We start from the raw sequence: 16,479 nt of genomic DNA, 5'->3' as shown, positions 1-16,479 counted from the left end.
TTTCTTTCATATGTGTTGTGTCTCAAGGAGAAAACCAGAGCAAAAGGATATTGGTGCTTTAACATTTGGAGCATATTGTAAAAATTTGCAATATAGATTTTATGATTTTAGATCTTTTTTCTTCAATACTACACCATTCATCTGGGAATGCTGACTTCAGAGGATCTATAAGCACTTCACCTATGCCAAAAATAATCTAAACTCCATTGGAAAAAAGCACAGTTAACATTTTAATGTGTGCTTTTTAGTCTTTTTTTTTTTTTCTTTCATCTTTTTATCCCAGGCTTATAAGCTTTTTTTTTTTTACACAAATGATATCATACCACTCATTTGATTTTAAAAGTTATTTTTAATTTAACTATATAACATGAATATTACTCCATGTTTTTATTATTCTTCTGCACATGATTTTAAATAGCTATAAAGTATCCTATTGTATGGGGCTTCCCAAAGAAGAACCTGCTGGTGGTAAAGAAACTGCCTGCCAATGCAGGAGATGTAAGAGATGGCAGTTTTGATCCCTGTGTTGGGAAGATAAGATCCCCTGGAGAAGGGCATTGACCTCACTCTAGTATTCTTGCCTGGAGAATTCCATAGACATAAGAGTCAAAGTAGGCTACAGTTTATAGGGTTGCAAAGAGTTGGATAAGACTGAAGCGACTTTAGCACACACATCCTATTGAATGAGCTATCACCTCACACCAGTCAGAATGGCTGTTGTCAAAAAATCTACAAACAGTAAATGCTGGAGAGGATGTGGAGAAAAGAGAATCCTCTTGCATAGTTGGTGGAAATGTAAATTGATACAGCCACCATGGAGAACAGTATGGAGATTTCTTTTTGAAAGAAAAGTAGGAATTAAACTACCAAATGACCCAGCAATCCCACTTCTGGGCACATACCCTGAGAAAACCATTATACGAAAAGACACATGTGCATGTGATGTCCATTGCCACGCTATTCACAATAGCTAAGGCATGGAAGCAACCTAGATGTCTATAGACAGAGGAATGAGATGAGTAAATATATACAATGGAATATTACTCAGCCATTAAAATGAATGAATTTGAATCAGTTATAGTGAGGTGGATGAACTTAGAGCCTGTCATATGGAGTAAAGTAAATCAGAAAAACAATTATTGAATATTAACACATATGAATGGAATCTACAAAAATGGTACTGATGAACCTATTTGCAGGGCAGGAATAGAGATGCAGTCGTACAGAACAGACTTGTCGACACAGCAGGGGTAAGGAGAGCGTGGGACAAGTTGAGTGATGTTGAAACATATACATTACCATATGTAGAACAAAGGGCTAGTGGGAAGTTGTTGAACAACACAGGGAGTTCACCCCGGTGCTCTGTGACAGCCTAGAAGGGTGGGATGGAGGTTCAGGAGGGAGGGACATACGTATACCTATGTTGATCCATGTTATTGTATGGCAGACACCAACACAACATTGTAAAGCAATCAAAAATTTTAAACAAGTATTCTATTGTAGATATGACCACAACTTGTTTAAAACCATTAACTTTCATTTGACTTTTAGTTTGTCTTCAATTTCTTATTATTATGAACAACATCAAAATCATCAGAGAACAAGTTTATAGCTGAACATTCGGGCTACAGGCATATTTCACAAAGATAAATTCTCAGATGTGGACTAACTGGATCAAAGAATGTGTGTGTTTTTCAGGCTTTTGATATATGTCACTAAGTTGCTTCCAGAAAGGCTATACCAAATGATATTCCAATGAGCAGTGTATAAAAGTATCTGTTTCCATACCTTCCCCAACATTGAATTTCATAACATTTTTACAGTCTTTGATAAATGAAGGGAAAAAGCTGGTATCTTATTTTTACTAACTAAAAATTACTTACCGGATTTTCTAATTATGCCAATCAATAATGTTCATTACAGAGAAATAGTTTATTAAAGATTAAAAAAGTAACCATAATGCCAAGAGCAATAAAAAAATCAGCATTAACACATTCTTTGTATATACATTTTGTTATGTCTTTTACTTTTGACATCATGCTTACATTAGATAGATTCGTACCAATATTCTCTTCTAATAATTTTAAGAATTGCCTAATTTTCAAATTTCTAACTGTGGTAAAACACTGATATAAAATTCACATCTTAACCACTTTTTAAGTGTACATTTCAGTATTTTTATTATATTCACATCATTTTGCATATAATCATCATAACTTGTACATCTTGCAAAATTGAAACTATTGGCATTATTCAACTTTCCCCTTTCCCCAGCCCCTAGCAACCACTTTGTGTTTCTGTGAATTTGACTGCTTTAGGTACCTCATATAAATGGAATCGTATAGTATGTGCCCTCATGACTGGCTTATTTTGTTTAGCATGACATCTTCAAGTTCAACCATGTTGTACCATGAGTCAGAATTTCTATTCACTTTAAGACTGGATATTCCATTGTACGTGTATTTCTGTGTGCTCAGTCTCTCAGTCATGGCTTACTCTTTGGGACCTCAGGGATTGTAGCCTGCTAGGCTCCTCTGTCTGTGGATTTTTCAGGCAAGAATACTGGAGTAGGTTGCCATTTCCTCATCCAGGGGATCTTTCTGACACGGGGATTGAAGCCACATCTCCTGAGTCTCCTGCATTGGAAGGTGGATTCTTTACCACTAAGCCACCTGGGAAGCATTTCAGCTCCTTTAGTCATATACTCAGAAGTAGAATTAATGAATCATATGGTAATTTATTTTTAATATTTTTGAGGGACTGCCATGCTGTTTTTCCATAGTGGCTGCACCATTTTACATTCCCATCAACAGTGCATAAGAGTTCCAATTTCTCCACATTCTTGCCAACACTTGTTATTTTCTGTTTTACTTGTTTTTTATGGTAACAATCCTGATGAGTGTGAGATGATAAATTATTTTTCTCTGTCTGCCTCTCCCTCCCTTCCTCTTTCCATGTCTTGCTTCTGCTTCTCTTTAGTCACTAGCTATATGATTTGTGCCTGCTTTTATGCTATACACATAAAACTAGAAACGTGATCCCTGATGCATCCAAGCCTATCCTTATAGCTTACTAACCAAACAGAAATAGTGCTTCCTATAATCCCAGCTTGGAAAATCTCAGGAAAGGACACTGATTGGCACAAACTAAATTATACACCCACCCCCTGGACCAGTCACAACGGCCAAAAGGGTGTAGTGTGATTAACTCTTCTTGTTCCATATGCATGTCCTTTGGGGGAGTGGGGGTTACTGTATAACCGTATGTCACCTCCCATTCAGAGCATAAAGAGGATGAACAGCTTGCCCAAATGAGGAATGGTGTGAGAAGGACAAATATGGCCATTTGTAGAATCACTGTGAACTGGGTAGCCAACTCAATGTGTGTCTGCTACACAAAGAAGCCTTAATAGTTGTATCTAATATACATTTGAAACCTTGATTCAGATCAGATCAGTCACTCACTCGTGCCCGACTCTTCACGACCCCAAGAATCGCAGCACGCCAGGCCTCCCTGTCCATCACCAATGCCCAGAATTCACTCAGACGTCCATCGAGTCAGTGAGGCCATCCAGCCATCTCATCCTCTGTCGTCCCCTTCTCCTCTAGCCCCCAATCCCTCCCAGCATCAGTCTTTTCCAATGAGTCAACTCTTCGCATGAGGTGGCCAAAGTACTAGAGTTTCAGCTTTAGCATCATTCCTTCCAAAGAAATCCCAGAGCCAATCTCCTTCAGAATGGACTGGTTGGATCTCCTTGCAGTCCAAGGGACTCTCAAGAGTCTTCTCCAACACCACAGTTCAAAAGCATCAATACTTCAGCGCTCAGCCTTCTTCACAGTCCAACTCTCACATCCATACATGACCACAGGAAAAACCATAGCCTTGACTAGACGAACCTTTGTTGGCAAAGTAATGTCTCTGCTTTTCAATATGTTATCTAGGTTGGTCATAACTTTCCTTCCAAAGAGTAAGCGTCTTTTAATTTCATGGCTGCAGTCACCATCTACAGTGATTTTGGAGCCCAGAAAAATAAAGTCTGACACTGTTTCCACTGCTTCCCCATCTATTTCCCATGAAGTGATGGGACCGAATGCCATGATCTTCGTTTTCTGAATGTTAAGCTTGAAGCCAACTTTTTCACTCTCCACTTTCACTTTCATCAAGAGGCTTTTGAGTTCCTCTTCACTTTCTGCCATAAGGGTGGTGTCATCTGCATATCTGAGGTTATTGATATTTCTCCCGGCAATCTTGATTCCAGCTCGTGTTTCTTCCAGTCCAGTATTTCTCATGATGTACTCTGCATATAAGTTAAATAAGCAGGGTGACAATATACAGCCTTGATGTACTCCTTTTCCTATTTGGAACCAGTCTGTTGTTCCATGTCCAGTTCTAACTGTTGCTTCCTGACCTGCATACAGATTTCTCAAGAGGCAGGTCAAGTGGTCTGGTATTCCCATCTCTTTCAGAATTTTCTACAGTTTATTGTGATCCACACAGTCAAAGGCTTTGGCATAGTCAATAAAGCAGAAATAGATGTTTTTCTGGAACTCTCTTGCTTTTTCCATGATCCAGCAGATGTTGGCAATTTGATCTCTGGTTCCTCTGCCTGTTCTAAAACCAGCTTGAACATCAGGAAGTTCACGGTTCACATATTGCTGAAGCCTGGCTTGGAGAATTTTGAGCATTACTTTACTAGCGTGTGAGATGAGTGCAATTGTGTGGTAGTTTGAGCATTCTTTGGCATTGCCTTTCTTTGGGATTGGAATGAAAACTGACCTTTTCCAGTCCTGTGGCCACTGCTGAGTTTTCCAAATTTGCTGGCATATTGAGTGTAGCACTTTCACTGCGTCATCTTTCAGGATTTGGAATAGCTGAACTGGAATTCCATCACCTCCACTAGCTTTGTTCGTAGTGATGCTTTCTAAGGCCCACTTGACTTCACATTCCAAGATGTCTGACTCTAGGTCAGTGATCACACCATCGTGATTATCTGGGTCATGAAGATCTTTGTTGTACAGTTCTTCTGTGTATTCTTGCCACCTCTTCTTAATATCTTCTGCTTCCATTAGGTCCATACCATTTCTGTCCTTTATCGAGCCCATCTTTGAATGAAATGCTCCTTTGGTATCTCTGATTTTCTTGAAGAGATCTCTAGTCTTTCCCATTCTGTTGTTTTCCTCTATTTCTTTGCATTGATCGCTGAAGAAGGCTTTCTTATCTCTTCTTGCTATTCTTTGGAACTCTGCATTCAGATGTTTATATCTTTCCTTTTCTCCTTTGCTTTTCACTTCTTTTCTTTTCACAGCTATTTGTAAGGCCTCCCCAGACAGCCATTTTGCTTTTTTGCATTTCTTTTCCATGGGGATGGTCTTGATCCCTGTCTCCTGTACAATGTCATGAACCTCATTCCATAGTTCATCAGGCACTCTGTCTATCAGATCTAGGCCCTTAAATCTATTTCTCACTTCCACTGTAGAATCATAAGGGATTTGATTTAGGTCATACCTGAATGGTCTAGTGGTTTTCCCTACTTTCTTCAATTTAAGTCTGAATTTGGCAATAAGGAGTTCATGGTCTGAGCCACAGTCAGCTCCTGGTCTTGTTTTTGCTGACTGTATAGAGCTTCTCCATCTTTGGCTGCAAAGAATATAATCAATCTGATTTCGGTGTTGACCATCTGGTGATGTCCATGTGTAGAGTCTTCTCTTGTGTTGTTGGAAGAGGGTGTTTGTTATGACCAGTGCACTTTCTTGGCAAAACTCTATTAGTCTTTTCCCTGCTTCATTCTGTATTCCAAGGCCAAATTTGCCTGTTACTCCAGGTGTTTCTTGACTTCCTACTTTTGCATTCCAGTCCCCTGTAATGAAAAGGACATCTTTTTTTGGGTGTTAGTTCTAAAAGGTCTTGTAGGTCTTCATAGAACCATTCAACTTCAGCTTCTTCAGCATTACTGGTTGGGGCATAGACCTGGATTACTGTGATATTGAATGGTTTGCCTTGGAAACGAACAGAGATCTTTCTGTCGTTTTTGAGATTGCATCCAGGTACTGCATTTCGGACTCTTGTTGACCATGATGGCTACTCTATTTCTTCTGAGGGATTCCTGCCCGCAGTAGTAGATATAATGGTCATCTGAGTTAAATTCACCCATTCCAGTCCATTTCAGTTTGCTGATTCCTAGAATGTCGACATTCACTCTTGCCATCTCTTGTTTGACCACTTCCAATTTGCCTTGATTCATGGACCTGACAGTCCAGTTTCCTATGCAGTAGTGCTCTTTACAGCATTGGACCTTGCTTCTATCACCAGTCACATCCACAGCTGGTATTGTTTTTGCTTTGGCTCCAACCCTTCATTCTTTCTGGAGTTATTTCTCCACTGATCTCCAGTAGCATATTGGGCACCTACTGACCTGGGGAGTTTCTCTTTCGGTATCCTATCATTTTGCCTTTTCATACTGTTCATGGGGTTCTCAAGGCAAGAATACTGAAGTGGTTTGCCATTCCCTTCTCCAGTGGACCACATTCTGTCAGATCTCTCCACCATGACCCGCCCATCTTGGGTTGCCCCACGGGCATGGCTTAGTTTCATTGAGTTAGACAAGGCTGTGGTCCTAGTGTCATTAGATTGACTAATTTTCTTGTCCAAGGTAAGGAGCAATGGCTGTGCTCTGCTGGAGCAGCCGTGAAGAGATACCCCACGCCCAAGGTAAGAGAAACCCAAGTAAGACGGTAGGTGTTGCAAGAGGGCATCAGAGGGCAGACACACTGAAACCTTGATTACTAGATTTTAAATTCTTCATTCCCTGATGTCTTATTTTTCTCCTCTTTTGCAAAATAGATACAAAAGAGAAGCAGATGACTCTGATAAATGATTTTCTTCATTCCAAGCTGCCTATCTTCTTTCAGGTTCATTGTCTAAAGACAAAGCCTGGTATTTGGTGAGAGGTGTACTCTATTTGAAGAGAGTTTTTAACTAGGAATTGTATATTCACCTGCAGCATTTCAAAACTTATGTTTATACTCTTGTTCATGTACTTTTCAATTCTATCATCTCTGAGAAGGTCAAATATTACATACCTTCTGTTTCTGTGAATGAAAAGTATGCTTTCTGATGAACAGAGCTTTTTGTCACTAAGAAAATCAGACTTTTTTTTTTTTAAGTAACATGATTTTAAACCCCTGTGGTAGTTAACCAAATTATATAATTTCATCAGTGTTAAATGAAATAGAGGTTCATATACTGGTATTGCTAAATAAATGTTATATTTAAATTTAATGCATTAATTTACTTCCTTAAAAATGAAACCAAATTTTATTTATGTCAAGGAAATTTCTGTTATCTTGTTAAGCACTTAACAAGTGCTTATAATTTTTAAAATAATTTGATATTAATACTCTTCTATATATCAGAAATAAACTTGCTTAAAATTCTTCTTTTTTTAAATACATCAAATTATTTAACTACTGATTCCGAGGCTGTAAACCTTCAAAGCCATGAAACAGTGATAATGGTTAATGTAAATTAACTTGTGGAAAAAGAGATACAGGAAAAAATCTCCAGTGTCTCAGAGTGCCTATAATGGAACAGGAGAATAAAATCAGGTTTTCTTGATGTCGCCATTCTGCTCTGGATCAGTTTCATTAGAGTATTATTAGAAATTGTACTTCCTCTAAATATAAGACAGAATTAACATGAGAGAGGGCAGTCCTAAGATGGCAGAGGAATAGGACGGGGAGACCACTTTCTCCCCCACCAATTCATCAAAAGAACATTTAAACGCTGAGTAAATTCCACAAAACAACTTCTGAATGCTGGCAGAGGACATCAGGCACACAGAAAAGAAGCCCAGTGTCTTCGAAAGTAGCTAGGAAAAAATGTAAAAGACACAAAAAGAGATAAAAGAGGTAGGGACGGAGCTCTGTCCCAGGAAGGGAGTCTTAAAAAGAGAGAAGTTTCCAAACACCAGAAAACACTCTCACTGCCGAGTCTGTGGTGAGCCTTGGAACCACAGAGGGCAACATAACTGGGAGGAATTATGTGCCCAATGGTAACTCCCCCAGCAGAGAAGCAGCACAGATGCGTGCAGACGCCTGCACCTGCCACTAGCAAGGCGGGGCTAGGCAGAGAGGCATGGGCTACATTGCTTAGAGTAAGGACCGGGCCTGAATGCCCCGAGGACAATCGGAGGGAACTAACTTGGGCTAGCAACCCACTCTGGTGTTCTGGTCTGGAGAAGCCTAGGGACGGGAGAGCCTGGTGGGCTGCCGTCTATGGGGTCGCACAGAGTCGGACACGACTGAAGTGACTTAGCAGTAGCAGTAGCAGCCAACCTTAGGCAATGGCAACCCACTGCAGTACTCTTGCCTGGAAAATCCCATGGATGGAGGAGCCTGGTAGGCTGCAGTCCATGGGGTCGCTGAGAGTCAGACACGACTGAGCGACTTCACTTTCATGAAGTGGAGAAGGAAATGGCAAGCCACTCCAGTGTTCTTGCCTGGAGAATCCCAGGGACAGGGGAGCCTGGTGGGCTGCCATCTATGGGATTGCACAGAGTCGGACATGACTAAAGTGACTTAGCAGCAGCAGCAAACCAGACTGTGGGATACCATGCAAAAAGCCCTAACCTAAGACACCACCAGGACCACTCACAGAACAAAGGACTGAACAGAGCTAGCTGGCTGCAGACCATCCCCCTCCGGTGACAGGCAGCCAGAGCCAGAAGGGGGCAGTTGCGGCCCCAGAGAGGCATTATCTACCAAACTGCAAGCAGGCTTCTTTGCTAACCAAGACTTCTTGGGGTTCTGGACAGTCAACATCTGCCTGAGAAAGTGCGCCAGTTGTACACCCAGAAAACCAAGCAGCAGGGATGGGGGAGGGGATAAGTCACAGAGACCATGCTCACCAAACAGCTCATCACCTGAGCTGCTCGGATTTGGGAAGGGCACAAAACGCAGGCCCAACCGAGTCTGTGTCTCTGAGGACTACCGGAGTACCTGAACCCGAGTGGCTTAGACCTGGTAGGTGCATGCAGCCCAGGGCCGGCCTCGGACGGTTCCCGGCAGAGCAACCTAGAGCCTGAGCAGTGTGGGCAGGGAGGGCACACGCGCTGTGAGCGGGGGCAGGCCCAGTGTGGCTGAGACTCTGCGAGCACACGCCAGTGTTATTTGTTTGCAGCGTCCCTCCCTCCCCACAGCGCGACTGAACAAGTGAGCCTAAAAAAGTGTCCACCACCGCCCTCTTGTGTCAGGGTGGAAATTAGACACTGAAGAGACCAACAAACAGAAAAAGCAAACAGAGGGAACCGCCTTGGAAGTGACAGGTACAATAGATTAAAACCCTGTAGTTAGTACCAACTATATGGGAAGGGACCTATAGATTTTGATAAATATAAGCCGGACCAAGGAACTATCCAAAAATGAACTGACCCCACACTGCCCACAACACCACCAGAGAAAGTCCTAGATATATATTTACTATTTTTATAATTTAAAAAAAAATTTAAGTCCTCTATTACTCCTTTAATTTTCATTTTTATAACCTACTATGACTTTGAAAAAAAAAAAGAGGCCCTATTTTTTAAAGCAAACTTTATATATATATATATTATAATTTTTGTGACTTTTTTTTCTTTTCTTTAATATTGTATTTTTGAAAATCCAACCTCTACACTAGATTTTTAATCTTTGCTTTTTGGTATTTGTTATCAATTTTGTACCTTTAAAAACCCAATCTTCAGTACCCATTTTTACTTGGGAGCGAGATTACTGGCTTGACTGCTCTCTCCCCCTTTTGACTCTCCTTTTTCTCCACCAGGTCGCCTCTATCTCCTCCCTCCCCCTTCTCTTCTCTACCCAACTCTGTGAATCTCTTTGTGTGTTCCAGATGGTGGAGAACACTTAGGGAACTGATTACTGGCTGGATCTGTCTCTCTCCTTTTGATTCCCCCCTTATCCTCCTGGCCACCTCTGTCTTCTTCCTCCCTCTTCTCTGTATAACTCCGTGAACATCTCTGAGCGGTCCAGACTGTGGCACACACATAAAGAAGTGATTACTGGCTAGCTTGCTCTCTCCTCTTTTGATTCCACCTCATCTCATTCAGATCACCTCTAACTCCCTCCTCCCTCTTCTCTTCTCCATGTAACTCTGTGAACCTCTCTGGGTGTCCCTCACTGTGGAGAAACTTTTCATCTTTAACCTAGATGTTTTATCAATGGTGCTGTATAGATGGAGAAGTCTTGATACCACTGTAAAAATAAGACTGAAAACCAGAAGCCAGAGGCTTAAGTCCAAATCCTGAGAACACCAGAGAACTCCTGACTCCAGGGAACATTAATTGACAGGAGCTCATCAAACGCCTCCATACCTACATTGAAACCAAGCACCACCCAAGGGCCAGTAAGTTCCAGAGAAAGACATACCATGCAAATTCTCCAGCAACACAGGAACACAGCCCTGAACTTTAATATACTGGCTGCCCAAAGTTACTCCAAAACCACTGATATCTCATAACTCATTACTGGACACTTCATTGCACTCCAAAGAGAAGAAATCCAGCTCCACCCACCAGAACACCGATACAAGCTTCCCTAACCAGGAAACCTTGACAAGCCACCCGTACAACCCTACCCACAGCGAGGAAACTCCACAATAAAGAGAACTCCACAAACTGCCAGAATACAGAAAGGCCACGCCAAACATAGCAATATAAACAAGATGAAGAGACAGAGGAATACCCAGCAGGTAAAGGAACAGGATAAATGCCCACCAAACCAAACAAAAGAAGAAGAGATAGGGAATCTACCTGATAAAGAATTCCGAATAATGATAGTGAAAATGATCCAAAATCTTGAAATCAAAATGGAATCACAAATAAATAGCCTGGAGACAAGGATTGAGAAGCTGCAAGAAGGGTTTAACAAGGGTAAAGCAAGGTTTATTTCTTCTTATTAGAAGAAATAAAAAAGAGTCAATATATAATGAATAATACAATAAATGAGATCAAAAACACTCTGGAGGCAACAAATAGTAGAATAATGGAGGCAGAAGATAGGATTAGTGAAGTAGAAGATAGAATGGTAGAAATAAGTGAATCAGAAAGGAAAAAAGAAAAATGAATTAAAAGAAATGAGGACAATTTTAGAGATCTCTGGGACAATGTTAAACTCCCCAACATTCGAATCATAGGAGTCCCAGAAGAAGAAGACAAAAAGAAAGACCATGAGAAAATACTTGAGGAGATAATAGTTGAAAACTTCCCTAAAATGGGGAAGGAAATAATCACCCAAGTCCAAGAAACCCAGAGAGTCCCAAACAGGATAAACCCAAGGCAAAACACCCCAAGACACATATTAATCAAATTAACAAAGATCAAACACAAAGAACAAATATTAAAAACAGCAAAGGAAAAACAACAAATAACACACAAGAGAATTCCCATAAGGATAACAGCTGATCTTTCGATAGAAACTCTTCAGGCCAGGAGGAAATGGTAGGACATACTTAAAATGATGAAAGAAAATAACCTACAGCCCAGATTACTGTACCCAGCAAGGATCTCATTCAAATATAAAGGAGAAATCAAAAGCTTTACAGACAAGCAAAAGCTGAGAGAATTCAGCACCACCAAACCAGCTCTCCAACAAATGCTAAAGGATCTTCTCTAGACAGGAAACACAAAAAGGGTGTATAAACTCGAACTCAAAACAATAAAGTAAATGGCAACAGGATCATACTTACCATAATTACCTTAAACGTAAATGGGTTTAATGCCCCAACTAAAAGAAAAAGACTGGCTGAATGGGTACAAAAACAAGACCCCTATATATGTTGTCTACAAGAGATGCATCTCAAAAGAGGGGACACATACAGACTGAAAGTGAAGGGCTGGCAAAAGATATTCCATGCAAATGGAGACCAAAAGAAAGCAGGAGTAGCAATACTCATATCAGATAAAATAGACTTTAAAACAAAGGCTGTGAAAAGAGACAAAGAAGAACACTACACAATGATCAAAGGATCAATCCAAGAAGAAGATATAACAATTATAAATATATATGCACCCAACATAGCACCACAATATGTAAGACAAATGCTAACAAGTATGAAAGGGGAAATTAACAATAACACAATAATAGTGGGAGACTTTAATACCCCAGTCACACCTATGGATAGATCAACTAAACAGAAAATTAACAAGGAAACACAAACTTTAAATGATACAATAGACCAGTTAGACCTAATTGATATCTATAGGACATTTCACCCCATAACAATGAATTTCACCTTTTTCTCAAGCTCACATGGAAGCTTCTCCAGGATAGATCACATCCTGGGCCATAAATCTAGCTTGGTAAATTTAAAAAAATTGAAATCATTCCAAGCATCTTTTCTGACCACAATACGGTAAGATTAGATCTCAATTACAGGAGAAAAACTATTAAAAATTGAAACGTATGGAGGCTCAACAACACGCTGCTGAAACACCAACAAATCACAGAAGAAATAAAAAAAGAAATCAAAATATGCATAGAAAAGAATGAAAATGAAAACACAACAACCTCAAACCTGTGGGACACTGTAAAAGCAGTGCTAAGGGGAAAGTTCATAGCAATACAGGCATGCCTCAAGAAACAAGAAAAAAGTCAAATAAATAGCCTAACTCTACACCTAAAGCAACTAGAAAAGGAAGAAATGAAGAACTCCAAGGTTAATAGAAGGAAAGAAATCTTAAAAATTAGGGCAGAAATAAATACAAAAGAAACAAAAGAGACCATAGCAAAAATCAACAAAGCCAAAAGCTGGTTCTTTGAAAGGATAAATAAAATTGACAAACCACTAGCCAGACTCATCAAGAAACAAAGGGAGAAAAGTAAAATCAACAAAATTAGAAATGAAAATGGAGAGATCACAACATACAACACAGTAATACAAAGGATCATAAGAGACTACTATCAACAATTATATGCCAATAAAATGGACAACGTGGAAGAAATTGACAAATTCTTAGAAAGGTACAACTTTCCAAAACTGAACCAGGAAGAAACAGAAAATCTTAACAGACCCATCACAAGCATGGAAATTGAAAATGTAATCAGAAATCCTCCAGCAAACAAAAGCCCAGGTCCAGACGGCTTCACAGCTGAATTCTACCAAAAATTTAGAGAAGAGCTAACACCTATCCTACTCAAACTCTTCCAGAAAATTGCAGAGGAAGGTAAACTTCCAAACTCATTCTATGAGGCCACCATCACCCTAATACCAAAACCTGACAAAGATGCCACAAAAAAAGAAAACTACAGGACAATATCACTGATGAACATAGATGCAAAAATCCTTAATAAAATTCTAGCAATCAGAATCCAACAACACATTAAAAAGATCATACACCATGACCAAGTGGGCTTTATCCCAGGGATGCAAGGATTCTTCAATATCCGCAAATCAATCAATGTAATACACCACATTAACAAATTGAAAAATAAAAGCCACATGATCATCTCAATAGATGCAGAGAAAGCCTTTGACAAAATTCAACATCCATTTATGATAAAAACTCTGCATAAAGCAGGAATAGAAGGAACATACCTCAACATAATAAAAGCTATATAAGATAAACCCACAGCAAACATTAGCCTCAATGGTGAAAAATTGAAAGCATTTCCCCTAAAGTCAGGAACAAGACAAGGGTGCCCACTTTCACCATTACTATTCAACATAGTTTTGGAAGTTTTGGCCACAGCAATCAGAGCAGAAAAAGAAATAAAAAGAATCCAAATTGGAAAAGAATAAGTAAAACTCACTGTTTGCAGATGACATGATCCTTTACGTAGAAAACCCTAAAGACTCCACCAGAAAATTACTAGAGCTAATCAATGAATATAGTAAAGTTGCAGAATATAAAATCAACACACAGAAATCCCTTGCATTCCCATACACTAATAATGAGAAAATAGAGAAATTAAGGAAGCAATTGCATTCACCATTGCAACAAAAAGAATAAAATACTTAGGAATATATCTACCTAAAGAAACTGAAGACCTATATATAGAAAACTATAAAACACTGGTGAAAGAAATCAAAGAGGACACTAATAGATGGAGAAATATACCATGGTCATGGATCGGAAGAATCATATAGTGAAAATGAGTGTACTATTCAAAGCAATCTATAGATTCAGTGCAATCCCAATCAAGCTACCAATGGTATTTTTCACAGAGCTAGAACAAATAATTTCACAGTTTGTATGGAAATACAAAAAAACCTCAAATAGCCAAAGCAATCTTGAGAAAGAAGAATGGAACTGGAGGAATCAACCTGCCTGACTTCAGGCTCTACTACAAAGCCACAGTCATCAGGACAGTATGGTACTGGCACAAAGACAGAAATATAGATCAATGGAACAAAATAGAAAGCCCAGAGATAAATCCACACACCTATGGACATCCTATCTTTGACAAAGGAGGCAAGAATATACAATGGAGTAAAGACAATCTCTTTAACAAGTGGTGCTGGGAAAACTGGTCAACCACTTGTAAAAGAATGAAACTAGAACACTTTGTAACACCATACACAAAAGTAAACTCAAAATGGATTAAAGATCTAAATGCAAGACCAGAAACTATAAAACTCTTAGAGGAGAACATAGGCAAAACACTCTCTGACATAAATCACAGCAGGATCCTCTATGACCCAGCTCCCAGAATATTGGAAATAAAAGCAAAAATAAACAAATGGGACCTAATCAAAATTAAAAGCTTCTGCACAACAAAGGAAAGTATAAGCAAGGTGAAAAGACAGCCTTCAGAATGGGAGAAAATAATAGCAAATGAAGCAACTGACAACTAATCTAAAAAATATACAAGCAACACCTGCAGCTCAATTCCAGAAAAATAAATGACCCAATCAAAAAATGGGCCAAAGAACTAAACAGACATTTCTCCGAAAAAGACATACAGATGACTAACAAACACACGAAAAGATGCTCAACATCACTCATTATCAGAGAAATGCAATTCAAAACCACAATGAGATACCATTTCACACCAGTTAGAACGGCTGCTATCCAAAATTCTACAAGCAATAAATGCTGGAAAGGGTGTGGAGAAAAGGGAACCCTCTTACACTCTTGGTGGGAATGTAAACTAGTATAGCCACTATGGAGAACAGTGTGGAGATTCCTTTAAAAACTAGAAATAGAACTGGCTTATGACCCAGCAATCCCACTGCTGGGCGTACACACTGAGGAAACCAGAATTGAAAGAGACACGTGTACCCCAATGTTCATCGCAGCACTGTTTATAATAGCCAGGGCATGGAAGCAACCTAGATGAATGAATCCATTCATCAGCAGATGAATGGATAAGAAAGCTGTGGTACATATACACAGTGGAGTATTACTCAGCCATTAAAAAGAATACATTTGAATCAGTTCTAATGAGGTGGATGAAACTGGAGCCTATTATACAGAGTGAAGTAAGCCAGAAAGAAAAACACCAATACAGTATACTAATGCATATATATGGAATTTAGAAAGATGGTAACAATAACCCTGTATGCGAGACAGCAAAAGAGACACAGATGTATAGAAGAGTCTTTTGGACTCTGTGGGAGAGGGAGAGGGTGGGATGATTTGGGAGAATGACATTGAAAAATGTATAATATCATATAAGAAGTGAATTGCCAGTCCAGGTTCGATACAGGATGCTTGGGGCTGGTGCACTGGGATGACCCAGAGGGTGGTACGGGGAGGGAGGTGGGAAGGAGGTTCAGGATGAGGACCACATGTACACCCGTGGTGGATTCAGGTTGATGTATGGCAAAACCAATTCAATATTGTAAATTAATTAGCCTCCAATTAAAATAAATAAATTTAAATTAAAAAAAATTAACATGAGATTTTAAGTGAGCAATATATTAAACTACACATTGGCATAAAAAGATAATAATGCTTTCCCAGATAAAGGAAAGATAACTAATTTATGATGATAATGAGTATAGTAGTCAATGTTTATTATTTATGAATACATTATAATTGATTCTTGAAATAATATCATAACTGGCATATTCTTACTTAAGATACTATGTTAATCACAAATCAGACCTCTGGTGAAATTGGGTTTAAATGTCTAAAATAATATGTAATAAAACAGTTGATTAGGGATAAGGCCAGCTTTGAGCATTTGTTGTTATTGCAAATATGTTCACTGTGTTCATGATTTATACCTCTATATTTCAAAAACAAACTTAGACTACTAAAATAAAATACATCATCAACTATCACAAAGCAAGTAATGAAAATGAAAGGACTTGAGAAATTATCAATTTACACTTTTCTTTTTGAAACTGTCGCTTCCTCAAAGAACTGTGACTTTCACATTTTACTCATCTCAGTATGATCAGGACTAGCACAGTACTTGGCTTATGAAGGCTCTCAGGAAATGTGTGTTGAATGAAACGAAGAATGAAAATAACAACCGG

Source organism: Bos taurus, chromosome 2 (assembly GCF_002263795.3).
Source record: "Bos taurus isolate L1 Dominette 01449 registration number 42190680 breed Hereford chromosome 2, ARS-UCD2.0, whole genome shotgun sequence".
In the NCBI taxonomy this organism is placed as follows: Eukaryota; Metazoa; Chordata; class Mammalia; order Artiodactyla; family Bovidae; genus Bos; species Bos taurus.
Note: the sequence above shows the minus strand (reverse complement) of the source record.